Source organism: Cervus canadensis, chromosome 27 (assembly GCF_019320065.1).
Source record: "Cervus canadensis isolate Bull #8, Minnesota chromosome 27, ASM1932006v1, whole genome shotgun sequence".
In the NCBI taxonomy this organism is placed as follows: Eukaryota; Metazoa; Chordata; class Mammalia; order Artiodactyla; family Cervidae; genus Cervus; species Cervus canadensis.
The window spans coordinates 40,031,857-40,057,879 of NC_057412.1; the positions used below are offsets into that span (position 1 = coordinate 40,031,857).

General features: G+C 41.3%; 1 protein-coding gene across 4 annotated transcripts in view; it reads left to right on the top strand.

The window, feature by feature from the left end:
- Positions 1–26,023, top strand: part of COL8A1 (collagen type VIII alpha 1 chain) — a 158,025-nt gene that overhangs the window by 107,688 nt on the left and 24,314 nt on the right. The window contains exon 3 of one of the 4 annotated variants that reach the window (XM_043448730.1): positions 21,187–21,361. The exons of the other annotated variants lie outside the window; for them this stretch is intronic. The gene's annotated coding sequence lies outside the window, so the exon portion shown is untranslated. The remainder of the gene's footprint in view (positions 1–21,186; positions 21,362–26,023) is intronic. 4 annotated transcript variants of the gene reach the window in all.

The following is a 26,023-nucleotide window of genomic DNA, read 5'->3' on the forward strand; positions in this document are numbered from 1 at the left end:
TTAATTTATAAATCAAACTTTATCATAGGTATGTAGGTATAGGAAAAAACATAGTCCATAGGGCTTGGTACTATCCAAGTTTTCAGGCATCCAGTGGGGTCTTGAACCGTATCCCCCACAGATAAGGGGGTACTGCTATGAACAGGTACCAGGTCCCAGATATGGGTTTGAAATTTTTATAAAATATATATTGAAGCAATTAATTTTTTTCAATTCTTCCAAATGAAATCAGCTTATGTGTAATAACTAAAGAAATGTTTCTACCTACAAAAGATACCACAATGCAAAAACAGGAGAACCAACTTGGAATCAACTTCGAACTTGCTCTGCAACTTTGGTCAGGATGCTTAACCTCTCTGGGCCCTGCTTCCTTCATCTATGAAGTAGAAAAAGTTAAAATGTAATTTACATGGCTGGAAGTTCTTTAAAGCTAGATTACATTTTTGAGTCACTACTCAACTTATCCAGTGAATGTGGTCACGAGAGCAAATAGGGAGACAGTGGGTTTTTTCCAGACTAGTTTTTTCTCAAATTGTCCTGCACAGAGGAAAGGCCAACAGGACTGCAGGCTGGATCTCCTGGTCGATTATGCAGAAGTACTAGAGGTAATAATGACACTCGCGGTGAATGCAGAGAATTAAGGAGCTCAATAATGGAGGTCTGTGTTTCATTCTTCTTCCTGGGTGCTGGCCTCAGCCTATATACCTGAACTCGACACCCTTGTGTGTCCCTGCCTTCCAAGAGTCCTCACGAAAGCACTTTTGCTTTAAAAAGCTGACTCTTTGCTGGTGGATTGAGGTCTAACCGCCACCTCCCCTCCACTCCAGACTTCTTTTATCAGAGATTTCCTTGGATTTAAAACCCTGGTTGCTGCTAATCCTTTTAACTCCCTATCTAAGACTTCTCAGTTACCAAACCATGTCTAACCTCAATAACTACAAGATCGTTATCAAACCAAAATATTGACCCTAGTGGTACAGAGATACACATGTTGGCTATTGCTTGGTGCTGAGTTCTGACCGGAGAGAGAAATGAATATTTCCAGCACCTGATATAGGATCTTTTGGACGGAACACATGAATGTAATTATGTATTACAATGTACATACTTTTCCTTCAAAGAGCTCAAGTTTCTATAAGGTTACTTTTAAAATAAAGATACTCAAAATAAGGTAAGGTAATGGTGCCTAAGTAATAGTGACTCAGGGTAAGTCTTTATGGAGAGATCCTAAAACTGGCTGATGTCAAAAATCTTTCCTCAGTATCTAAAACAGTCAAACTCACAGAAACAGGAATGGAATGGTAATTGCCAGGGGCCGAGGGGAGCAAAACTGGAGAGTTGCTGTTCAATGGGCACAAAAGTTCAGTTATGTGAGATGAGTAAGTTTTAGAGATCTGCTGGGGAACACTGTATTGATGGTTATTGACGCTATGTGTGCGCGCTTAGCCACTCAGTCGTGTCCGACTCTTTCCAACACCATGGACTGTGCCTGTCAGGCTCCTCTGTCCATGGAATTTTCCAGGCAAGAGTACTGGAGTAGGTTGCCATTTCCTACTCCATAATGATGCTATATTATATCTTTAAGAATTTAAGAGATTAGATCTTGTGTTATCTGTTCCTACCATGAAAGAAAGAAAGAAAGGGGGGAGAAAAGAAGAAAGGAACGAAAGATTGTTGCTGCCCATGTAAGGCAGACTTTAAAATCTAATTACTTTGAGGTACTGTTTTTTAGGGAAATAGGACTAGTTTTCAACATTATTCTTTGTGATCCATGCAATGTCATATAACCATAGCTTTCTTCAAAACTTATATTTAAAACACTATGCATTTATCAAAATAAGTATTAAATTTTAAAAGAACTACAGGGGCTCTCATAATTTCTGATGCAAAATAAATACATAAACCAAAAGAACATCTCCTAAACTTTGAGCTTGAGCAATCAGGATTAAGTGGTAATATCATTTTCCAAAATAGGGAAGCCTAGGGTAAAATTAGTTTTCTGAAACTTATAAACCTCTACTTGTATTAGTTAATTCAATTTCAGAAACAATTTTTTTAAGTGAAAGGAATTTTTAATTCCAGAGGTTCTGGGATATGTCACCACCTTTTCAAGGTTGAGCCACGTTTGGCAACAGTGATATTCCACTGCCACATGGACTCCACTCTGAGAGAGAATCCTAAGTCAGGCAATCAGCCTGATCCAGTGTGATGTTGCTAGATATTCTTTTATAAAATAGTTTCAAAGACCCATGACTAGAGAATTACAAAATCATGCCTTCCGTTTAGGACATGTTTATAAATATGCATAATGGAAGCTTAGCTCTCCACTCTTTCAAGAAGTACAAGGTAAAAGTCCATGGTTCAGTTCAAAGGAATGTTAAATATCAGCCTGAGATTTATACTCTTGGGAAAGAATGTTACAGTGGAAAAAAAAAGGGAAGAAATGTGCTTGGTTTGTGAGCCAGTGGCTCTTTTGTGAGAACCAGAGTCTTGAACTTCCAGGCAGCCGGGTCAAACTGAGCATGGCCACAAAGGTCTGGGGACAGTGCCGTGACATCATGATTGCTAAGAGCGAGGAAATGCTTTGAGGGTGTAGCCAAAATCACCTTAAATCTGCGTAAAGCCCAAACTAAGTAAACAGTATTTTTCAAATCGATACTGGAATTATTTGATTTGCATGCGAAGTAAACCAAAGGAACCCCAAATTCCAAGGAAATACGGTTTCTTTGTCGGGTCCCCTCTTTTTCAGAGAATGCCTCCTTTACCACACTGTGGCATGTCTGATGGATACTATTAAAATTAGCTATAAATTGTTTCTAGATAAAGACATGAAATTCTAACAGCATATAAAGCAAGGACCTTTCTGTCTTCTCTATTGCTGTGTCCCCAGAAATTAGAGTGGTTCTTGGCATACAGCTAGTACTCAGCACATTTTTGTTGAATGAATGAACAAAAACTGGAATAAATTGCTAAGTCAATGGAAAATACAAGAAGTAAAAAGGAATCTTCTCTTCCTAATTATTTTTATGTAAAAAGCCATATTGTCAGCTGAAATCTAACAAAAATTACAAGAGAAAATTTTCTTTCTGGGGAGCATCTCTTATTTAATGTACTTTTTTTCTCAGCTGCCATCCTTGGGTTCTCATGGCCCCACATATTTACAATATACATTGGCACTGACAGAGCATAATAGATCTTTATCTTGAGTTTCACCGGTTTTTATGTAGTCTACATACTTCACCCCATCTTTATCATCTTTGACAAGTGAGCATCACCAAACTGAAGAGTTAAACAAAAAATTGAATAATTGACAGGCTGGCAACCACAAGTGTTCATTTCTTTTGACCACCCACTCAATTCTAAGATTCTAATTTGCCTTAAATTTACATCAGTTCACTCTTCTTTAAATTTTTTTTTTTTTTTTACATCAGTCCATTCACCCTAACCAGCTCTACCTCAAGCTCAAGGGGAGCCTTTTTTCAATTGCTGTCATTCTATCTGGCCACAGGAATTGTGTAGCAATGGATTGAAGCTAGTAGAGAGAGGAAAATATGAAACAAAAAAAGGAAGTATCCTTTTAGGAAAGTTGATGAGGAAACAGAAGCCTCAAACATCTAAGGTATGGACCTGTCTGGAATCTGGTCTGGATTTTAGAGGCCGTTATCACTCAGCCTCAACTGGATCCACCGGCATCTATTCTTGTATCCAATGTTCTTTGAGATCCTTAACTCAAAGACCTTTTAGAAATGTGTATAAGTCATTCTAAAGTGAGAAAGTGAAAAGGATACATTCTAGTAGAAAGTCAAGGGAAGAGAATGTAAATCTTTCCCATCCCATTTTTGGTGACATTACATTGTAAAAATAGATTTGGGGAGGAGCCTAGGGGAGGAATTTCAGTTAAGCTACTACTTACAAGTAGAATTTCTTCCAGGCTACAGGAGTCTTTGGCAAATGTTGGTTGGCACATTCTTCCTAAAAGGTAAAAGCCTTTTTCTCCCCCTTTGGCAGGTTTTAAATGATACTTAAGAGTGTCAGGCAAACCTTCCAAACCATGACCAAAAGCAGGTTAATCCAAAATACACAGCATCCTCAGCCAGCTCAAGATCAACAAAACAAAACTAGGCCTGGGGATTAGGGGATGTTAATTGTGAAATATAATCCCATGATACTTATGGCTCCAGAGACTGAATACAGCTACTCTTGAGCACAAGAAGTACTCCTTCCACTGGGGCCATTGCTTATATTTGATGCTCTCAGTTCAGTTCAGTCATTCAGTCATGTCCGACTCTTTGCAACCCCATGAACTGCAGCACACCAGGCCTCCCTGTCCATCACCAACTCCTAGAGTCCACCTAAACCCATGTCCATTGAGTCGGTGATGCCATCCAACCATCTCATCCTCCTTGTCCCCTTCTCCTCCTGCCTTCAGTCTTTCTCAGCATCAGGGTCTTTTCAAATGAGTCAGCTCTTTGCATCAGGAGGCCAAAGTATTGGAGCTTCAGCTTCAGCATCAGTCCCTCCAATGAACACCCAGGACTGAGCTTCTTTTGGATGGACTGGTTGGATCTCCTTGCAGTCCAAGGCACTCTCAAGAGTCTTCTCCACACCACAGTTCAAAAGCATCAATTCTTTGGCACTCAGCTTTCTTTATAGTACAACTCTCACATCCATACATAACCACTAGAAAAACCATAGCCTTGACTAGATGGACCTTTGTTGGCAAAGTAATGTCTCTGCTTTTTAATATGCTCTCTAGGTTGGTCATAACTTTCCTTCCAAGGAGTAAGCATCTTTTAATTTCATGGCTGCAGTCACCATCTGCAGTCATTTTGGAACCCAAAAAAATAAAGTCAGCCACTGTTTCCCCATCTATTTGCCATGAAGTGATGGGACTGGATGCCATGATCTTAGTTTTCTGAATGTTGAGCTTTAAGCCAACTTTTTCACTCTCCTCTTTCACTTTCATCAAGAGGCTATTTAGTTCTTCTTTACTTTCGGCCATAAGGGTGGTGTCATCTGCATATCTGAGGTTATTGATATTTCTCCCGGCTATCTTGATTGCAGCTTGTGCTTCATCCAGCCCAGCGTTTCTCATGATGTACTCTGCATATGAGTTAAATAAGCAGGGTGACAGTATACAGCCTTGATATACTCCTTTTCCTGTTTGGAAGCAGTCTGTTGTTCCATGTCCAGTTCTAACTGTTGCTTCCTGACCTGCATACAGGTTTCTCAAGAGGCAGGTCAGGTGGTCTGATATTCCCATCTCTTTCAGAATTTTCCACAGTTTATTGTGATCCACATAGTCAAAGGCTTTGGCATAGTCAATAAAGCAGAAATAGATGTTTTCCTGGAACTCTTGCTTTTTCGATGATCCAGTGGATGTTGGCAATTTGATGTCTGGTTCTTCTGCCTTTTCTAAAACCAGCTTGAACATCTGGAAGTTCACAGTTCATGTATTGTTGAAGCCTGGCTTGGAGAATTTTGGAGCATCACTTTACTAGCATGTGAGTGTACCATATTGAAAAGAACCAATTAGCTACAATCTGTGCAATAGGATTGTGGTTCTCAGACTTTTGTGGGCCTACCCATCAACTGGAGTAAGCTTGTAGAAAATCCAGTGTTTGGTCCTCACCCTGAGTCTGTCTAGTTAGACTCCTCCATAGGGGAGGAGAGCAGGAATAAGGGAGACCAATGAGAGAGATGCAGTGCTTCTACCAGCATTGATTAGGAATCACTGCGTTGGGGTGTGGAGCCAGTTCCATGAGCTCAGAATTCTCTCCAGCTCTAGCTCCCTGCACCTAACACTGGCTGGAACCTGCTAGATACTTGATGACTATTGAGTGAATTAAAGACAGTGAGCATTTATGGATACCAGGCACTGTTGTAAGCACTCTGCACATATTAAGCCATTTAACACTCACAGTAAAGGTCTATCATTAGCCTTGACACTTTCTGGGCACTACGCTCATACTCTGTCCAAAGTCACGTGACATGTTCCTTTGTTGCATTCAATTGCCACCTCCTCAGGAAAACCCTCCCTGACGGCCTTCTAAAGTAGCATCAGAAAAAAACAAACAAACAAACAAAAAATAACAAAGTAGCATCAGTCTTATACCCACCCCATCACAAGATCCTGTTCCTCTTCTTCACAGCATTTGCCTCTGTCTAAAATACCTGGTTTGGTTTTTGGTTGTTTTAATTTTTTTTATTTTTTTCTTTTTTTAGTGACTTCCTTCAGTAAAATATTGGGTTGGCAAAAAAGTTCGTTCAGGTTTTTCTGTACCATCTTACAGAAAAATCCAAACGAACTTTTTAGCCAAAACAATATATGCTCCATGAGGACAGAAATCTTGCAGGTTTTATTTGTCACTGTATCTTTAATGCATGACTCACAGTAGATATCAAGGAAACATTTAAATGAATACATGTTAAAAATGCACAGTAAATGTTAAATAAAGGAGTTGTGTTTGCTATGTAATTTCTTCATTCTCTCAGAGATTCCAAAACTATGGTAAGTGTAAAAAGCAAAAAAAGAAAAGAAAAGAAAAACCTCTAACCCAAAAATGTCCTGAAGATGGTTTCCTGATCTACCCTGTCCCAAGTCAGAGATTGGACATGAGAAAAAGGGAGAACCAGTAAGGGTGTAAATGAAAAGTCTGGAAGATTTTTTAACCCTAGGGTGTCAATATTTTGTTTGAAATGAATTCTTAGGATATCAGACACACCTGTGTTCAAATGTAAGTAAAAAACACATTCCAAGATTAAATGTACATGATTTTTAGATTAACCAATGTTTTTATTAGCCACACAATGACTCTGCTTTACTAGTTTAAAAAGTTGTATCTACGTGACACTTGAAGAGCTAGTTAAATGAATGAAACTCAAGTCAATTGTTTCAATACTAAAAAGAATGGGTAGACCGGCTCACTCAAAATGGTGAATGTGTCAGCATCATTGACCATTTTACCCTGTGCCAACAAAATTAAAATTAGGAGCTGACTGTAGACTTTAGAGAGAGAAAGAAGCTCATTTAAAATGGATTTCTCAAATAGTATGGCTCAACACCATGGTCTTTGAAAAAAGCCAGTTGCTAGTGATGTCATATCACTGCTAAACAAACCCCGGCAAGACTCTGATCACGGATGATCAAATCAACCTCCGTCTCTTCATTTATGGTAACAGGTCTCAGGCAAATAAGAGCTAGGGCTGAGGCACTGCTGCTGAATGAAGCCTTTTGTTCCGAGTCATTTTTTACCACTTCCACCGAAATGCCAAATGGTAAATTTTTTCAGGCATGTTGTTGGATAGAATATACTCAAAATCAAATAGAAACATTTAAAAAAAGTTTTCATTGTTTTATTTTGAGAGTATTTTTCACTGTGATCATGCCAGGAGTTAGCCAGGCCTGGGCTGGCTTCATTAGTCATCTCAGAGAATGTGGATAGATCATGGGAAAATCATCCGTCTTTGAGAAATTGCTGTTCCCCCATCATATTCACTTCAGTCAGTCTTTGAGGCTTAGTATGAAACTTCGAACTTGGAAGTACCGAAGTAAATGAGGGAAGGGCCAGAGGAGGGCGTACAACCAATAGTGAGGTCCATTTTCACTGCAGGAAGGAAAAGATCCTTTGCAAATACCTTCACCTATGAAGAATTTTGCTGCCACCCACCCCACCCCAGCTTTCTAGGGGGCTCAGAATCTGCCTGCCAATGCAGGAAATGCAGGTTTGATCCTTGGATTGGGAAGATCCCCTGGAGAAGTAAATGGCAACCCACTCCAGTATTCTTGCCGGGAAGAACAGAGGAGCCTGGTAGCATACACCCACCTCAGCCCCACCCCCATTGAGAAAGAATCAGAATTTTTAAAACAAGAGAGGAACTTGTTTTCATTGAAAAGTTTTTCAAGTGCAATCAATCAAGAGCAAAGATAATTTCTATGTTCATGACCCAGGCCTTCAAAACAGTCTGGGTTAACTCAAAGCCAGGTTTAGCACGTTCTGTTTCCATTTTGTGAGCAAAACATGATTTGGATTACAAATTTCTCTGAGGCTCACGCATGGAGCTGAAAGACTCTCTCATTTCCTTATCAGAAGCAACAGGAGAAATTCCAAATATGAAGAATCGCAGAGATTTATTGCCTCAATTCCTGGTCTGACACTTGGCTCAGAACAAAGAGTGCGCGGCCAAAGAGAAGTCCTTTCCTGAGGTATGAAAGGAACTGGCTGCTTGTGAAGTCCAGACTTGGGAGTGACAGAAACGGGGGTTTGGGCTTGTACACAGCCAGCTAAACCTAGTCTGTTTGAAGTCGGATCAGTTGATTTCTTGAACATTTCAAATAAGCAAAATTCTGCAGGAAATGGGAGCCAGATGCATTTTTTAACTCAGGAGTTCCTTGGAAGACGGGTAGAAAATAACCACACAACATCCTCTGGTTCCATTCTGGCCCTTCTCCTAGACCTGCTGTCCTGAACCATACCTCTGACAATGTATGCAGAGAAAATGATGGAATAAACTGCGGGAAGGGTACAGGTAGAAGTGTTTTTTAAATTATAATTTGAATTTCTTAAATCATAATTTAAAATTTATTTACATAATAGTTGTATTTAAATACAAAAAGAAATAGTATGTGTCTGATAAACCTGTAGGCCAGTTTTAAAATACTACATTATTTGGAAGAGGCTCCAAAACACTTTAGGAAGCATCTATGGTAAACTAGGCACTGAGTTGGCAATTTTCCCAATGATCCTCTGAGGCGCATTGTCATTATTCCGGTGATAGCCCCAGGAAACAGAGGCTTCTTGAGACTTGGTGATTTGCCAGAGGCCGTGATGATTATAAATGGAGAAACAGTCCCCTGTTGGTCCTCAGGACTGAGATCCAAACAGAAAGCATCTGAGATCTATGTTTCTTCTACCTGACTTTTGCTAGTCCTCACATGTGTCCCAGGAATAAATGTTGAAGATGGGACAGGAGTGGTAGGCAGCTGTGTGCATGCCAGAAATGCCACCACGCCAAGTAGGCTCAGGCGACTTCCCCCCAGAAACTTTGAGGGGAGAAGGAAGAGGCACTCTCCTTTCTCTAAAAAGCTTTGGCTTCAGACATTTACAGAAAGCATAAGAAACATGAAAACAGACTCACTCGGCCATGCCTAGCCACCAGCTTGCTAACACCTTGTTCTTTGTTCTTGTTGACTTTCACGGAAGATGAAATATTTCTTGCCTCTTAACTTCACATATGCTGCCCAGAAGCCCCCAGGTTTCCTGGAATTTTTATTAAGAATTCCAGATATTCCAGCAATAATTCTCAGACACCAAACTTTGACTGACAAAGGGCAGATACAGACCCGGTTGGGTGCAATCAAAGTCTGGGGATTTTCCCTCTGCTTTCTTCTGCTTTTTCTTCCAATGAAACTGTCCCATTAGTGGTTTTGATTTATTAATTATGATCATATTTTCCTTTTCAGAAATCTTATTTGCAAGATTGAAAAGAAAAGACTAAAAATGGTAGTGGATAGCCATTCCTGGTTATTTTGTTCGTTCTCCTCGGCTTTTGCTTTTGAACAGCCTGCTCTATTTCTTGGGCCTTCCTGTGTCAGCAAAGAAAATCATGGGCATTTTATCATGGAATGTGTGTGTGTGTGCTTGCAGGAGGTGGCTTTCACTGGGGATTTTTTTTTTCTGCTTTTCCAAGTGTTCTGATTCACTTTTCAAGAACATTTCTAAAGTAAAGCTTCTCACTTTTGATCCTGACTTTTCCTTCAGTTTTTTAAAGTTAGTGTTATTGGAGCATAGTTGCTTTCCAATGTTGTGTTAGCTTCTACTGCATAGCAAAACGAATCTTCCATACATACGCATATATCCCCTCCCCTGTGGGTTTCCCTCCCCTTAGGTCACCAGAGTGCATTAAGTAGAGTTGGCTGTGCTATATAGCATGTTCCCCTTTGTCTATTTTATACGTGGGATCAATAGTGTATATGTGTCTCTCCCAGTCTCCCAATTCCTCCCACTTCTTTCCCCTTGGTATCCATACATCTGTTTACTATGTCTGTGTCTCTCTTTCTGCTTTGCAAATTAGGTCATCTGTACCATTTTTCTAGATTCTGCATGTATGTGTTACTATACAATATTTGTTTTTCTCTTTCTGGCTTGCTTCACTCTGTATGAAACTCTCTAGATCCATTCAGATCTCTCCAAATGACCCAATTTTGTTCCTTTTTATGTTTGACTAATATTCCACTGTATATACGTGCCACATCTTTATCTGTTCCTCTGTTAATGGATATTTAGGTTGCTTCCATGTCTTGGCTATTTTAAACAGCGCTAGTGCAGAATTTTTTTTTTATGTGTATCCATGTTAATTAGGCCCACTCCTAACATGTTTATTATAAATGGAGGCTCTCATGTACTACATTTAAGTATTTAAAAGTTATGGATAAGACTGACAGAACGTCAAAAGCTTTATGTTCTATCCTCTTTCTTGACAAGTGTACATTCGTGGCAACCTGAAAGTCCATGTTCAGATTTGGAGTTCTCAGCCTCCTTGAGGCGCTGCCCAAGGACACAGAGGCACGGGGAGGTCAGCCCAGCCCTGGCTCATTTGTCCTCACCTCCAGCTTGGGCACAAACCACAAGAGATTTCACAGCCAGGCACGTGAACACCCCACCTACACAGTCAACTCCATCCACAGCCCCCAACAAGCAGCTGCTCCCTGGCCCCTCATTGGACCCAGAGGGACAATCTACCTCAGGAGCCTGAGCCCTGAGATAAACTCTTCAGAGTCACTAGAAGGAGCTCAGGATCATCTGGGTAGAGAACTCTAGGGTCTGGTGTAGAAGGGAGTGGGCTCTGGACAGCGCAATCTCTGGGTTCCTTACCCCCACGGCAGACGGAGGCGGCACAGCTTCAGGGAGGTCAAGGCAGAGGTCTCTCTTGGCCTGATGGAAGCAGCGCTTGGACTTAATGTTCCCGTTGCTGTAATGGCTAAGTGAGGGTTAACCTTATACTGGACACTTTTTAATCCATAGCTTCCAAGTCACAGTGAAAGGTTTCTTAGAAGAATATTTAGAACTAAAGGCTCCAGATCCATGGTTTTTCATAAGGCAAGGCTTCTACACCTCAATATCACTGAGGATTATGCAATTTGCTCTTTGAATTGCAAGCCCAGTCATCTGATTTCCTGTTCTAGTTTTTGTGGTCCAAAGCCAATGAAGAAATAGAATCTGTTAAATATTCGAAAGGAGACGTCATTAGCGATGGATTATAATCTAACGTAGAAATAACTTTAATTAAGAGGAAGGAGAATAAGCACACATGTCATTGTCATAAATTTCCTTAGAGGATGAAGCAAACAAGAGCCAGAGAAATGTACTCTGGGAGATGGGCGGGAGGAGAGACAGGGTCCGTTGGGTTTACATTCGTTTCAAGTGAGGTACACTTTGATTCTCCTGCCTGCCTAATGCCCTGAATTCACTCCTGTCTCTGTCAGTAATGATAGCAACAAAACAGCTTATGTAACACTTATTCTGTGCCAGACATCATTCTAAACACTGCATCTACATTTACCCATTTAGTCTACCCAAAAGCCTTATGAGGTAGCTATTATTATTATCTTCATTTTATATAGGAGGAAAGTGAGACATAAAAAGATTTGGGGGGGGGGAAATTAAGCCTCACCCAAGGTCACACAGGTAATAAGAGAAAGAGTGGGGATTTGAACACTGTCTGTGCATCACTAGAGTCTGCACTAGCAATACCTTCTACTGCTTCTTGGGATGTCCCACCACCCAGGGACTGGCCAACTCAGCCATTTCTCACCCTCCGCTTCCCCTTTCTGCTTTCTGTGGGAAGAGGAAAGTGTCCCGTGGCCATCACCATGAAGTGCAATATGGACCCAAGGACTTGGTTTTAAGCCCACTACAGTTTGTGTATTGAGCTTACCTGGTGGCTCAGTGGTAAAGACTCTGCCTACCAAAGCAGGAGACACAGGTTCCATCCCTGGGCTGGGAAGATCCCCTAGAGAAGGAAATGGCAACCCATTCCAGTATTCTTGCCTGGGAAATCTCATGGACAGAGAAGCCTGGTGGGCTAAAGCCCATGGAGTTGCAAAAGAGTCAGACTCGACTTAGCCACTAAACAGCAACAATGGTTTTTTAATGATACTAAAATTGTTAGTCACTTTTAAAACAAACTGTTGATTAGTGCATCATTTAAGAAAAAAAAGTCAAGGAAACCATAACAGTCCCCAAATTCTCTCAACAGCTAATGAAAGTTTTTCTTAGAACTTTGTGTATTAAAATTTTACTTATTCTAATCTTTAAGGGTCACAAAAGATTCGGGGCTGGGTCTCATTTTTCGTTATTTTCACTTCTTACTAGATAGAGTACCTTACATACAAGAGGTGTTCAGAAGTTTTTAAATGAATAAGTTTTGCTATATTCTTCAATAATCCTGGGTTTAAATCTGTCTGTTCAATGAGTATAAAAAACAGAATAATATTTGCATAAAGACTCCAAATGCAACTGTTGTGGGTGGACATCAATATGGAAAGTTTATGTATGCTCCAGAGTCTATTCTATATTCAAAATTCCTATTCAAAGAAGTGATATGCTATAGCAGTTAAGTGCCTAGACCCTGGAGGCAGCCTCCTCGAGTTCAAATTCTAATCTAGCTACTTGCTGACTTTGAGACTTTTGGCATGTTATTCAAACCCTTTATGCCCAGTTTTGTATAGGTAAATAGGAATGTTTATGATAATAGCTTCCATTCTCGGGGGGGGGGGGCAGATTTCTGAGAATTAAATAAATTAATCAACACAAAGTGGTTAAATGAATTAATTAATATAAAATATTTTCAGTGTGTGTTAGTCAATCAGTCGTGTCCAACTCTTTACAACCCCATAGACTATAGCCCGCCAGCCTCCTCTGTCCATGGAATTCTCTGGGCAAGAATACTAGAGTGGGTTGCCAATCTCTTCTCTGGGGGATCTTCCTGACCCAGGGATAGAGCCCAGGTCTCCTGCATTGCAGGCAGCTTCTTTACCCTCTGAGCCACAAGGGAAGCCCCAGATAGTAAGTTCTCCATGAATGTCAGCTGCCATGCCAAACTGTTCCATAATTTAAAAACAAATACAGCTTCTTTCAGCACATAAAATAATTATATTTTTAGGGATTGATAAAGTAGTTAACCATATTTTTTCTTAATGGTTAAGGGAACAGTTGTTGATAATAACAGTTAACAAAGCACAACCAGGAATAATAGAATATAATACCTGCTGCATTAGCCACTGAGCATAGGCAATATATTAAGTTCTGTCATGAAAATATGGTTCTCAGAGGCAAGGTCTTGGCCATCACAGAATCAGCTGACTCACTCTCCCCCTCTCTCCTCGGAGCAGGCTTCACCCTTCTAAGAATTTAGGGAGCAGACACATCAGTCTTAGCTGTAGTCCGCCACAATTGCTTAGAGTCCCACAGGAAACACCAGGGGAATAAGCTGCGCAGTTCCCAGACCAACACTGCATCCATTCAGCAAAGTGTCTCTGGTGGGACAGATAGTTCAGTGGGAATCCTCAAGCACTTATTTTTTTCTGTTGTTTATTCAATGAAGCCAGAGGAAATTACAGCAGGACTACATATCCAACATGTTCCAAAGCACACACACCAGTTTTAATATTTTTTGGAGCCCAAATTCCTTTCTTCAAGATCTTAACCTTTGCTGTATGAACCCTGCCCAGACTCCTCCCCAGGCCGTTCTTCACAGTGAAGCTTGGAACACTCACGGTACTGCTTCTAGTTACTGTCTACCTCGTTGGCACATGAGTTTCTCATTGTAATATCATTAGCATAAGGCAGGAGTTCCTTCTGGCAAGGTAACCAGAGTCAAGTTCAGTTGGTCCTTTAACTCCTTTTGGTTGTGTTCGTGTTTTTGGCTTCCAGGCCAAGAATGTTAACATTTCACAGCTTTCTCCTGCTCTGTAAATTTCTCCACTTGTAAATAAGCCAGGTCTCATTGGCTTATTACAGTTTTTCCTTAATTTTCCTTTAGTTCTTCTAGATATCCTCAATATCCTCAATCCAACACAACAGACTTCTCTTCTGATGCCTACTCAACAGTATCAAAATTGCATTTCTGTTTCAGGAAAGTGTTTCAAACATCATTCAGGGCAAGCAAATATAAATATCAGATGCTTGCTCAACAAACCCAGGATAGCTTATATCTTTTAAGGATGGTTTTGTTTATGGATGTGCCTAAGATACTAGAATCAGCTGGTTAAAGATATGTTAATATCCTATTGTATCCTGGAACTATGGTAATAGAAAAAATGCAAAGCTATATACATCCTTATCATAATAGCTACCCTCTCTTGAGTTTCTGCTACTTTCCAGGTCCCTATTAGACACTTGTTATCTAATATAATCCCCCAAAGAATTACTTCCATTTTCCAGGCTAAGGAGTGGAGGTTCCTAAAGTTATACAGATGGTAAGAGCCAGGATCCCAATCCAGGCGGTGCAGACTCTCCAGCCCACAGCCTTCTCCCTGGAAGGCCCCTCTCAGCACATGGCCCCCAGCAACTGCAGCACATCTGACAGGAAAGAACTGAAACTCAAACAGCTCCACCAATCCATGCATTCAAGGCTGGGATGAAAATTATCTCTAGAATTAACCAGGAAATGAAAACTCAACTTTTATATTCCTGGTTCATTACATCATCTTTCAATGGTGCTTCACTTGCCCCTAGTGTTTTCTTTGAGAAAAAAGATAATAAATCTTGAGGCAAAATATGGGGCTACTAAAATTAATATTCACTATAATAATTGGATTTGACTTTAGGAAACCAGTGCTCCTAATAGTTAAAGATGATGTCTTCCTGGGGAGGGAGACTTATGATATCACATTGCACATTTGTGTAAAGCATTAATTTCTTTAACTCCTTCAAACGGGTACTAAGCTCAACGATAAATGTGCTACCCCTACAACTTCAAAAAGATGGTGCCTCCTCCGAGCCTAAAATGAGCCATGATCCATCTTTTCCCTGTGGGTTTCATCCCACAGCTCAGAACTGACACCGTTTACAATGCAACCCCATTCCCTTTGGAAATTTCTTTCTCTAGCGATTTGAGATCTTACCTATTTTGCAGTTTATTAATCCTGGAGCTCCTCAGACACAAGGTTTTCATTTAATATTTAACTTTGGCATGGAGACATTTTTAAGTTTCTCCAGCCCAAAACTTGGAAAAGAGCTAAGTAAAAGTAGCCAGGAGAACTCTACAACAATATTTTTTAAACCTTCATATGTCCAGATTTAAAAATAAATACATTTATCTTTTCTTCAGAAACAGCAATAACTCTGAGCTGACATGATTTTTAATAATGTTCTTGCTAACAGCTGGTGTACCCAACATGTTTGGGGGGAGAAAAAAAAAGGGAAAAGGAAAAAAAGAAGGAAAAGGAAAAAAAAAAAAGAAGAGAAGAAACCTCAAATACCTCCCATTTACCCGTGATGACCTGGCTCAGTACTTGAGAGGATTAGGAGCACTTCTTTCATAAAGTTGCATTTCATTAGGATGAACATTTTACTCCAACCCAAATACATTGCAGACCATCATCACCATTTAAGTTGATTATCAAAAAGCAGATCAATGTATAATGCACCCTGCTACTGGGTCTGGGAATCACAATGTGCAAACTATAGAAGTCCAATTACTACAAAAGACAAAGCAGAAGTCAAAACAAAGGAGCTGCAAGTAAGATAATATTAATGATAATAAGACACGTATCTCAGAATCAGCGTGAGGAACCAACACTAAAATAATTTCAAATTCCAGGATCTATGAAAGGAACAATGCCCCCATTCTCCTTTTAATTATGATATAAGGAGATTGTCATCATTTGTCAAATACAACGGAAGCTCATCTACACATAACTAAAATTTGATTGAAATTGGCAGATTACCAATCTCATCTTAAATAAGATGAACTATTAAGTATTTCAGGTAGTTGAAATTTTTCCTTTTCTCAAACTGAAAAAGTCGTTGGTGACATTAAGGTTAATTAATAGCAGAGTTGCAAGAGCAAAGTAGAAATTCGTTTTAGTCAAAAAGTTACTACATTCCTGGATATGAGGAACCCCACAAACCCAACCTCTAGAGAGCTCATCAGCTCCAAAAGAGACTCTTTCTTTTTACCCCAGTTGTCCCCACCATTAAGCACCAAACCATCTGTTCTGATTCTAAATGACTCACTAAAATGACCACATGAGACTCACAGCTTGTCACCGGCTGATGGCAGGTTGAGACTTTCAAGTGGCTTGGGCAGTTGCACACGAAGGGCTGACATTTATGAGTCACTAACTCCAGGCACTGTGTATGGGAAAACCTCACTTACTCTTTACAGCCCCCAAGGGTAATATGCAACACCAGTTAGCACCGTTTTTATAGGTAAAGAGTGTGAGGTACAAGGAAGTAAGTAACTTCCCCAGGGTTACCCAGACCGTGAAGAGCAGAAGGGGTAATTAACCCTAAGCATCTGGTTTAGATCCCTTACAAGTGACCACCCTGTCACGCTTGTCTCACACTTAGCATCCTCCAGTCAGCCTGCCAGTCAGACTTCCTAGTAAATTCCCTTCCAAATACCTGTTACAAAATGTCAGGTGGACGCAGCTCGGCAGGCTCCCCAGACCACCGCCCTTCCGTCCCCATTGTCCAGAGTCTCTCAGCCCACCCAGTTCTGCTCCCTGACCTGTCACCCTCCCAGAAATTCCCCTGCCCACCTTCACAACTGTACCTCCTCATGCGATAATGACTTCTATTGGAGAATGGGTAATAGTCCATCTTCTCAAAATTATTAGGACAAATGTGTAAATGATTTACTAGGATAACTCTATCTGAGACCACCTGCGTTTCAGAAGAAAGGAAGAAGTCACTCAATCATGTCCGACTCTTAACCCAAATGGATCATATAGGAGGGGACTTCTTTGCTATTTTGTTGTTGCTTTTTTTTTTTTTTTTTTTCTTTCTTTTTTCTTTTCCTTTGGTGCCTATGGTACAAAGAGCACACTCATTGGAGTCAGAAAGAAGATGCAATCCTGGTTCTGCCCCTATCAGCTATGTAAAGTTGGGTGAGTAACTTATTCTGAATCTCTGGCTCCCCACCTATTTTAAAGATCAAAAGCAATAACTCTTCACAGTAGTATTGCCACAACTAAGTAACATAAGGTATGTGTAGCACCTAACATACTGCCTTGCACTTGGTAGGCATTCAATAAATGTCAGTCCTTCTCCTGTCCTCCCAGCACAACACAGGTCCATAGGGCTAGTCCCTGATGTAGGCTGCCATCCCTTCACCAGGGAAGCTGGCTCGACAAGGCTCCTCCGTTAAGGCAGTCATCCTGCTATCTGCCTCCTCGGCAGCCTGCACTCCACTCAGACACTCACCGGAGAAGGAGAAGGAGTCAGCAAAGACTTTGGAAAGCCGGTGAGACTGCACCTTCTCTAGAGACCAGCGTTCATGATGTTGGATCATATGTGAGCATGGCATAGCCTGGCTTTTAAAGCAGTTCATCAAAATCACCTACAAACTCATCCGTTCACTCAACAACATGAATGAGCTCTCTGCTACGTGCCACGCGTTGTACGAAGCCCTGGAGAAAGCAGAAACAAAAGCAGCCAATGTACTGCCACGTGCTACCAGGTAGCAGAGGTGATAAAAAACAGCAAAATGCTTCCCCCAGAAGTGCACACACACACACTCACAAGACAGAAACAAACCCGGAACACAAGAATTACCATCCGTGGTATCACCCATGCAGTTAGTCATTCTCCAGATTTTTATTGCGCATGAACTACATGCCAACAGCAGAGTGAGTGAGACAGACCAGGTTTCTTCCTTCACAAAGCTTATAGACACAGCAAGAGGAATAGACCGTATAATAAACGAGCAAGATAATTTCAGCTACTGAGAAATGTTATGAATGAAGCAGTGATAGAGAATGACCATATTTGAACATTCCTCTGCCAGAGCAGTCAGGGAAAGCTCTTCTGGAGAATGGCATTTAGCTGAGACTTGCATGACATGAAAAGGAGACATGTGCGGAGCTGCTCAGGCAAAAACAACAGATGGTACAAAGTTCCAAGCAGGAGCAAATGGGTAAGTTAAATGAGCAGAGGAACTCCGCTAATCAACAGGGAGAGGTAAAATGAGGGACAGGCGGGAACCAGATGAGATCAAGATCTGAAAACAGTGAAGGGAGTTTGGATTTTATGTGAAGAACAGTGGGAAGACATTGGAGGGATTTCAGCCGAAGAGTACTGTGCTCTGACTTACATTTGTTTCAGTGATGATATTTATAGAATCACACTCTAATAAGATGGTTGTTGTTATTGTTCTTTAGTCGCCAGGTTATGTCTGACTCTTTTGCAACTCCATGGACTGTAAGCCTACCAGGCTCCTCTGTCCATGAGATTTTCACAGGCAACCATATTGGAGTGAGCTGCCATTTCCTTCTCCAGGGGATCTTCCTGACCCAGGGATCAAACCCTCGTCTCCTGCATTGGCAGGCAGATTCTTTACCACTAAGCCACCCAGGAAGCCTAATAAGGTTAAATAGACTCAAAAAATAATAATAATAATTCTTTTATCACATTATACATACAATGACCATCAGTTTTTAAATAATTATAATACTGTCCACTATTATAACTAGAAGTATAGTTTCAGCATCACTAGATTAAATGCTATGATTCAGTAATCTGGGAACATTCAGTAGCTCAGGGGTCAGTAATGATCATCGTGACCCAAATGGTGAAAAAAAAAAAAGTACCCTTTAATAAGTTCTAAACAAACAGATGCCAGGCAAAGTAAACACTATGTGAAACGAATACTCCTTCAGGTTTGTGTGCATTCTACAAAACAGCAGGTTTGAGCTGTAACCTTTCTAGCTCATCAAGCTGGTTTGTGATTAATATTAATCCTGCCCAGCTGAAAGTAAGCCAGGGCCTCTTCTGTGGTTTCCATTCATGAATCCCAGCATGCTAACTGTGAGGGTACTGATGGACCCAAAGTGTGGCATCAAGCTGGTGCTCAAAGAATCTTAGCTTGCCTGCCCTCTGGGGATGAGGTGCCCCCTATGCTGTGATCCCAGAGGCATCGAGAGGCCACCTTCCCCTCCAAGATCCTCCTAGTGATCCTTGCACTCCTAGACTTCCTCATCACAAACTCCTCCTTGAGGTGATGAGCACTCTATCAAAAGACAAACATCCTATCCTGGAGAAGTAACCCATGACACCATGGTCAGTCATGAATACCTTCCAACACTGTTTTCTTAAATTACCTGACTGTGGCTAGCAGAGTCCATATGCAGTTTTTTAAGTCGGGGGAGAAGTTTGGGCAGTCAAAAATACGGTTTTAAAAGGAGTAAATTGAACTTTGTAATAACCTCTATGGAAAAAGAATCTGAAAAAGAATAGATATATGTATGTGTGGTTAGTTGCTCAGTCGTGTCTGACTCCTTGTGACCCCATGGGCTCTACATAGCCCGCCAGGCTGCTCTGTCCATGAGGATTCTCCAGGCAAGAATACTGGAGTGGGTTGCCTTGCCCTCCTCCAGGGGATCTTCCCAACCCAGGGATCAAACCCAGGGTCTTCTGCGTTGCAGGCAGATTGTTTAGCATCTGAGCCACCAGGGAAGCCCAGATATATGTATATGTATAACTAAATCACTTTGCTATAGACCTGAAACTAACACAGCATTGTAAATCAATCATACCCCAATATAAAATAAAAAATTCTATAGAAGCATATTGATAAATAAACCAGGGCACAACCAGACAATGGAATATTATCCAGCAGTAAAAAGAAATGTGCTATCATCCTTATTTACAAAAGCCAAGACACAAAAGATGAGACACACGTACACACAAAGCCACTTTGGACCCTCATTCCCATTTCTGCAAAATATATACAGTAGCACCGGCCTCCCAGAGTTGGTAGGATTGTATTAAATGAGATAACTTATGTAAAGTACCTCGCACAGTGTTTGGAACTTGGTAAACATTTATTCAAGGCTTTTTACTCTGAATATTATTAATAATAGAGTTAGCAGTGCCTAAAACCTTCTCAGCCGTTACAAAATGTGTTCAGTGAATTAATAACGAGACTTCAATTAACCGCTGGTATTGCCAGTGTCGGGGCAAAGGATAATGTCTGGTTTCCATTTCACAGTGACGATTCCAGATGTTAAGGTGTGGTAGCCAGGAGTGAGTCAAACCCTCTTAACAGGATTCTGCTGAACTTTAATATAATGTTTCTGCCCTGATTGTTGCCTCTACCTATGTTTCATGAATCTCACAGGATACAAAGTAAATTAAAATTCAGTCTATTACAATTTCTAGTTGCAAAAGATTTTTACTGTGAGGATCTTTATTTTAAAATATCTTTATAGTAAGAGCTCTTGCAAGGAAAAGTCTCTTGTAAACTGTAATACGTAATTACATTTTTTGTGTTCAATCCAAAAGTTCCTTTAACAGGTGCAGGAAATACCCACTTCTCTATCCAATCAGAACTTAGAACGAAGCAAACAGCCAGCCTTTGTGTCTCTATAGACTGTGCACTCATTGATAACTACAGGTAGATGGGGAGAAAAGTGATAGATTGGAAGTTGAACAGGAGGGTGGGTAGATGATAAACATATATCAAAAGGAATTTTCTTCACATATTCATGAAAATGTTTTGTTATTTGAGTTTGGTAGTGGCTAGAACATGTAGCGTTCAGCCGAGAGAATCTGATTCCTCTAAAAAGAAAGAAACTCAGAATATTATTATATGCTAAATAATATGTAGTTTGAGGAATGCTTTGCCTGCCTCAGACTTCTCATGGATAACTCATTATTTTTTTAATATGCTTCTGTATAAGGCCAGACGTTCATAGAGATAATTCAAAAGTTATGTTAGCTATGCAGTGTCTTCCATTTGCATTCTTCGCAAGTCTTGTTGAGACTGATATTAAAATAAGTTTGTTTTTTGTGGATGCACATCAAGGACTAGAGTGTAGAAGGAGCCCAATCACACACTGGAAGGTGGAGAGAAGCCAGCATGAGATTGTAAAACGGCTGGCAGTTATCCTCCAAGTGAGTTGGTCAGCCCAGCACACATGAACAGGAGCTGAATGTTTCCTTGTGACTAATTTCACAGAGATGGAAACTGAGCCAGGGAAGAAGTCTGAGCCGTCGCCTGCTCGGCCAGCCAACCGCTCTAGACTGTGAGTCATTCCAGGACAGGGACCTCATTCTCCACGCGCTGTTGTGTCTACAACACCTGGCACTTGCTAAGCACCGAACAATGTTGAATGGACGGATCAATGAATTAGGTAATTAATGGGTGAAAGCATCACTCTGCAGCCTTTATATCATAGAATTCCATCCCCAGCTGAGTACGGGGGGGGCGGGGGGGGGAGGATGTGGAAGTTGTTGTGCAAAGAAAGACAAATGACCAAGGAGTGTTTCAGGGAAATTTTACAAAGAGAGGAGCAGTAACAGGTGTGAGGGTCTCCCCCTGTCCTTGGCATGTTCCAGGCAAAGGTCATACATAAAAGTCCAGCAGGCCTGAAAGTCAGGCTTCCCAGAGAAGAAACTGCTCTTGGCCTGTGAGGCATTTAAACTGTGTGACGAGGGACACACCAGCCCTTCCCCTGGTGTGATCAGAGGCTGAGATCAAATAGCTCGATGATGTGGCAGAACTTTGGCTCCAGCCCCCTCCTGGACACGCAGCAATCGTGGCTGAGGGGAGCACTGACACATCTCGGGGAGACAGGTCCTAGCCTTGCACCTCCAGCTGAACAGTGCGGTGAGATGCTGTTGGGATTTGCCCCATCCATATGCATGTTTGAGAAACAAGTACCTCTCCTGCAATCCGCCCACCATGCAGGAGACCTGGGTTCGATACCAGGGTTGGGAAGATCCCCTGAAGGAGGGCATGGCAACCCACTCCAGGGATTTGGGGGAAAGGAGGGCTGGGGTCTGAGTCTTGCAAATGACCAAGGTTGTTCATCTCAAGCATGCTGTGCCTGGGCTATAGTCAGTTTCCTTGGAACTTTACTGGAGGGAAGCTTTCTTGAACACATGAGCTCTGCCTCTCAGCGATGATGTGGTAGACAAATTTCATCATGCCATAATGACCAGCCCTTCTCTCCAGGAGCTGCTAGAGATTCTTCATGGTAAGGCTAAGCTTCATGCTTCTATCTCATGCCTCTGACTTCCTCGAAATACCTATTACCTTGTACCTCCATCTTACTATCTACCCATTCCCACCTAGGGCAGCCCCCAGAGCTCCTACACTGTCCAGGCCCCGTTCTTCTAAACTGCCTGAGTCCCAGCACCTTGGGCCCTGTTTGTTCTTTGTTATAGATCAATCATCTGTCATAAAAAAAAAATCTTTGGAATGTATCCGTTTTCCCAGGTTCTGGAACTTTAACAGAAATTTCAGGTACTCTGCAGACTTATGGAGGAGGCATTTTGGTCCCAAGTGGGGATGGGTTCCTTTTAAAGCCACCCCAGTCATCCCATATGGCCTTTCTTCCTTACTGATAAGAACCCTGCCCTTGAATCTAGTGAAGAGAGAAGATGATTTGGTTCCTGTGCCCCACTGTGGCCTTTGAACATATTAGCTTTTATTCCCTCTTAGGTTCAAAAGACTGGGCTTCCCTGATGGCTCACCTGGTAAAGAATCCACCTGCAATGCAGGAGATGTGGGTTCGATCCCTGGATTGGGAAGATTCCCTGGAGGACAGCATGGCAACCCACTCCAGTATTCTTGCCTGGAGAAACCTCATGGGCAGAGGAGCCTGGAGGGGTGCAGTCCGTGAGGTCGCAAAGAGTCAGACACGACTGAGGGAGTAAGCTCACAGAAGCAGGTTCAAATTGGGCTGATGAAATTGTAACCACCAAGTGGGAATCAAAACCCTGGAAAAGAGAAAAGGAATTAGGGATAGAGTTGGGAAAGGACAAGGGAAGAGAAAAGTATAAGAGAAAAGGGGTAAACAGGAAGTAGGATCAAGACAGGAAGCAAGATCAGTTTCTTTGCATTTTTTTCAGACTTTGTCTTTGTCTTGGGTTGCCATTGAGGTGTGGTAAAGAACCTGCCTGCCAAGGCAAGAGATATAAGAGACTCAGATTCGATCCCTGAGTCAGGGAAGATCCCCTGGAGAAGGAAATGGCAACCCACTCCAATATTCTTGCCCAGAGAATCTCATGGACAGAGAAGCCTGGCAGGCTACAGTCCATGGGGTCACACAGAGTCACACATGACTAAAGCGACTTAGCGTGCATGTCATTGAGGTGGAAGTGATATCTTAGTTCTGCTTGAATCTTTCATGGTCCCTAGCATGGGGGTTCAAAAAATGTCTGTGGAATGGGATAAATAAGAAAATTAAAGTGGTGTGTGGTAATGACCTCAGTGAAGTGGGTCATGGGTCCTGGGGACACCACCCCAATCCCCATTGCATGTCATCTGGTCAACATCACTTATTAAGCAAACCAAAGAAGGGAAAAATGAAAATCATTTATTTTAGTGGTAATTTCTATGGCAATAGCTGAAGCCCTCTCTCTCCTGGGATTTTTTTTCCCCCCTCAATATCCAGATTCTATTAATCTTACAGCAGAGAAGCTAGAAGCCTACCAAAGCTGAGTGGCTTACCCAAGGCCACACAGAGACAAACACTGCTGTCTCCCAGCTCTCAGGGCAGGAACTGTGAGAAGGGGGAAACTGAAGCCATAGGCTGTTCTGTTCCAGAGCAGACACAGATTAAGTACAAGATTCAGATGAATTAATACACTTTAAAACAAAACATGGAGAAAGTAAAAATAAATTATAGACTACACAAAACTGAAAGGGGATCGTGACACCTGATCCTGAATCTGTTTGCTATTAGGGTGGAGAACAAGATAGTGCTTTGCTTACTGGAATTCAGTCACACTTTCTATTTATTATTTATAAATTTAAATATTTATAAGGGATACAAGGAAAGTTCACACAGGCCAGGCTGGGCCTCTTTATAATGCAAACACCTTTCCAATGGGGGGAAAAATTATTGAAAGATGGTGAGTTTGTTGTCTGACAGTATCTCCCAGACATTTTTTTATTGTTAGCAAAACTCCCTTGGAGTGTAACTTAAGAGTTTCAGCAATGGTAACGTTAAAGCAAAGGGAAGGAAAATTTTCGATAAGAACCAAGCTGCCCCAACTCCCCCTTTATTTTCGAGCAGAACCATCAAAGAGCAGCTAACGGAAATATACTTAAGTGGCATTCATTCACCCCTGAGAGGACTCTCCAAGAGTTTTATTGCTACATAAGAGAGCGCCATAAACCAGCAGGAGGAGAAAGCAAAGAAAATAAGTCTGGCGAGTCGTCCTGTGTAAGAAAGTGAGAGGGTGGTTAGTAATGTGTCCTTGGCCGGTTTCCACGGTCAGGAGACAGAAATTCATGCAAGGATGTGGCCCGCGACATGGGCCATCCCAGAGAAAAGAACCGTGGGACTTTGTGAAGTGTTATTGAAGCGTTCACATGAATATGAAATCATTACATGGCCATCCCTCCTCCTCCTTCTCACCTTCCATCCAATTTCATGTTAATACTTGACTCCACAGCCTGTTGCCTGACACCTTCCAGCATCTGGCATAATAAGGACAGAACAGAAAAGGACTAGACTGGGTAGAGCCAAGGACAGTGAGTCTTTAGACTTGAAAGGAACATTAAGGATCATTTAATGCGACACTCTTGGTTTTCCAAACAAGAAAGTGGAGGCTCAGAGGTTACTTTTATAGAGGGCAAGAACTTCAGAGATTTTTCACTTGAGCTCCAGAGTCTAAGTTGAATGTTAAGATGGAGGATTCACAAAACTGCTTCCGTGATTCTGTCATTCAACTCAGGCCAAGTCTAAGACCTTATATAGACCATATGTAGAGCAGCCATAGAGACTCTAACAAGCATCCTACAATGAATGACAATAATCACCAATCTTGAGACTAGGTTACCTTCAACCAACCCTTCCCCATCTTTACAAAGTTTGTATTTTTAAATCAAAAAGAGCACTCAATTAACTTTTAAGTCAGAAAAGCTATTATGTAGGATTTTTCCTTCTTGTGATTAGGCAGCAGACACTAGAACACAAAATCAGGAGTAAGAATAAAAACAGAAGACAGAGAGAATTATGTTGATCCAGTATTCAAAAACCTTAACATTCTCTCAGCCTTCACATCACCTAAGACCTTATTTGAACATTTAGAAAAGGCAGGAGGGGAGGGGATGAAAATATGGTATCATTCATATACTTGTTCAATAAGCTTCATAAAGTCTACTCTGTCCACAGTTATGAACTAGGTGCAGAGAATTCCCAAAGACAAACGTCTGATGCCAGGGTTTCAGACACTTCAGAGTGCTCTTACGTGGAACTTCCTGCCCCCATAACCAGCTCCTAAAATTTACCACCATGTTCAAAATAAAATACATTACAAATTTCATTTGGAGGGAAATTAATATTTTCTATTGAAATAAGTGTTCATGGCTAAAAGATGCTTAGAGATTTATTTGGTATTTTGAATTTGAGGTTACTATTTTGCACTAACTATAAAAGAAGCATATATTGAATTGAGTCTGTGTTTTTTCAGATATAAAAGTGAAGGTGTTAGTTGCTCAGTTGTGTCTGACTCTTTGCAACCCCATGTACTATAGCCTCTAGGCTCCTCTGTCCATGGGATTCTCCAGGCAAGAATACTTACCTGGTTGCCTGGAGTGGTTGCTATTCCCTTCCCCAGGGGATCTTCCCTACCCAGGAATTGATCCCAAGTCTCCTGCATTGTAGGCAGATTCTTTACTGTCTGAGCTACCAGAGAAGCCAAAACCCAACATAATCTTGAATTCAGCAAGGATCTATGGTGGGAGTAATATGAATCTTTCAGACACAAGTCTTAGAATATTTGTTGTTGTTGTTGTTTAGTTGGTAAATTGTGTCCAACTCTTTTGTGACCCTATGGAT